The sequence below is a fragment of the Myotis daubentonii genome, chromosome 2 (assembly GCF_963259705.1).
Source record: "Myotis daubentonii chromosome 2, mMyoDau2.1, whole genome shotgun sequence".
In the NCBI taxonomy this organism is placed as follows: domain Eukaryota; kingdom Metazoa; phylum Chordata; class Mammalia; order Chiroptera; family Vespertilionidae; genus Myotis; species Myotis daubentonii.
The window spans coordinates 107,006,888-107,009,289 of record NC_081841.1 but is presented as its reverse complement, the minus strand read 5'-3'; the positions used below and the strand labels follow the sequence as shown (position 1 = coordinate 107,009,289).

At 44.2% G+C, this 2,402-nt stretch overlaps 1 pseudogene; it reads right to left on the bottom strand.

The window, feature by feature from the left end:
- Positions 1-1,093: 1,093 nt before the first annotated feature.
- On the bottom strand, positions 1,094-1,960 carry LOC132226643 (glutamine synthetase-like; annotated as a pseudogene).
- Positions 1,961-2,402: the final 442 nt, after the last annotated feature.

The window sequence follows — 2,402 nt, the reverse complement described above, 5'->3', positions numbered from 1 at the left end:
CTGTCCAGGCTGCCCCCCCTCTTGGATCAGTCTCTCGCTGGCTGTGTACTTAGATATAGAATCCCCTGCTGCCAGTAGTCCTACAGACCTCCTTTCCACAGTCAGATGATACGTCTGTCCCAAGTGACGTGGCCTCGGTGCTGTTCAGCTTCCTTCTGACCCTCTGGGCTCAGAGGTCTCGCAGTTCTCTCCCGTCCAGATCCCTGATTTTACCACTCTCCTCTGCCCTTCCGGGCTGTGAATTGCCTCACCAGCTGTGTCTACTTCGCCAATTCGGAGTGGATATTATTTGATTTAGTTGCTCGTTCTATCTGCTCTGGAACAAGGCTGGCTTGGGACATGTCCGCCTATTCTGCCACCATTTTCTCTCTCTGTTTTTGTATTTAAATATAAAAATACTATGATTTGTGTTATAAATGGAGGACTAGCAATGAGAACTTTCTCTTCTAAGGTAGGGATATCCATCCCATCCCTTTACACTGAGCTTGTCTTCCAATGAGGACATTTAGCCATAGGCCAGAGAAGCACAACAGGGTAAGAGGGTATCTTCCTGACTCCCACACTTTCCTAATTCTCATTTTAATTAGAAAGCTGATTATAACCTTAAAAAAATCCTCACCTGAGGATATTTTCTCTATTGATTTCTAGAGAGAATGATAGGGAGGGAGGAGGGGAAGAGAGAGAGAGAAACATTGATGTGAGAGAGACATATAGCTTGATTGACTTCTGCACGAGCTCCTACTGGGGCTGGGGACCTTGCAACTGAGGTACTGCCCTTGAACCTGTGACTCTTTGGTCTGTGGGCCTATGCTCTAAACACTGAACCAAACCAGCCAGGGCAAGTTTCTATATAACCTTTTAAGAAATGGAACTTCCCACCAAGAGGAACTTCTAACTTAATCACAGAGTAAGCCCATCACCCTACCCCTTCAGCTACCTTGAAGAAGAAAAAGGTACTTTCCCTCCCTTTGCCAAAGAGAGCAAGAGATATTAACTGGGCAGGAGAAATAAAAAAAGACCTTGATATTCCACCCTTTGAGTTACAGCTGCTATGATATTGAGAGAGGGGCAAGAGTGGGAGCGGGATGAAGAATTAATTGGAAGGGAATTGTTTGATGGCTGCAAGTTTAGTCCACTTAGTTTTTGTACTGAAGGGCTCATTGCCAGTTTCATTGAGAAGACATGTGCAGATGAGGGCTTATGTCACTGTGAAGGAGTCACAGCTGGCAGAGGGCACCGGTCTTCAAAGTGACCCTTCTCCTGGCCCACAGCCTGGGGTGCCGATGCTAATGCTGCAGTGCCCACGATGGCCGAGAAGTCCTTGATGTTGGAGGTTTTGTTGAATCCAATTAGCCAGCCACTGGGCATTGTCCTGGACCCCCTTGGTATTGATCTCAGGCTCGGATGTGGTACTGGTGCCACTTGCTCAGCCTCTCGATGGACTCCTCAATGTACTTCAGATCGGTCTCCTCTTGCATGGCCTTGATGCTAAAATTGGTGTGGCAGTCTGCACCATTCCAGTTTCCAGGAATGGGCATGGGATCAAAGATTGCTATCACTCCGAAGTCTTCACATACTTGGTACAAGATGAAATGGGCCACCCAGAGATAATTTCTCATGTTGATTCCTTCATAAGGTCCATCTGGCATGACCTCATCATTTGTCCTGAGATCTTAATGCTGTGTACAAGCAGACCCAGGAGTGAGCCTCCACAATACCCTGCCATAGGCTCTGTCTGCTCCCATGCCACAGTAGTATGGATCTTGGGGTCTAGGGAAGCCTGAAAAGCCAACCAAAAGGGTGCCCATCTGTATATTCCTGCTCCATTCCAAATCAGGGACGCTGATTGCTCACCATGTTCATTATCCCTTTACACTTTACAGGTATGTCTTAAATTGGTCTGTGCAGGTTTGCGGTTATGCTTTAAGACTTCATAGAACACCAATTTCCCCAACACCATTTATTGAAGAGACTATCTTTACTTCATTGTGTGCTCTTGCCTCCTTTGTCAAAACTAATTGACCATAATGGCGTTGGTTGATTTCTGGGGTCTCTCTGTTTTGTTCCATTGGTCTATATGCCTGTTCTTGTGCCAGTACCAGGCTGTTTCAATTACAGTGACTTTGTAGTTTGATATCCTTTTGTTTGTTTTCTAATGGTTATCTATTTTTTATTTCATTGATCTCTACTCTTTTATTACCTCTTTCATCCTACTTGTTATGTTTTTAATGTACTCTTTTTTTTGCATAGATTTTTAAGGTGGAAGTTTAGATTTTTTCTTTTAAATTAAATATTTGAGGCACACATTTCCCTCTAAATGCTGCTTAATCTGCATCCACAAATTTTAGTATGTTGTGTTTCCATTAACGTTCAGTTCAAAAAAATTCTAATTATACATGGGT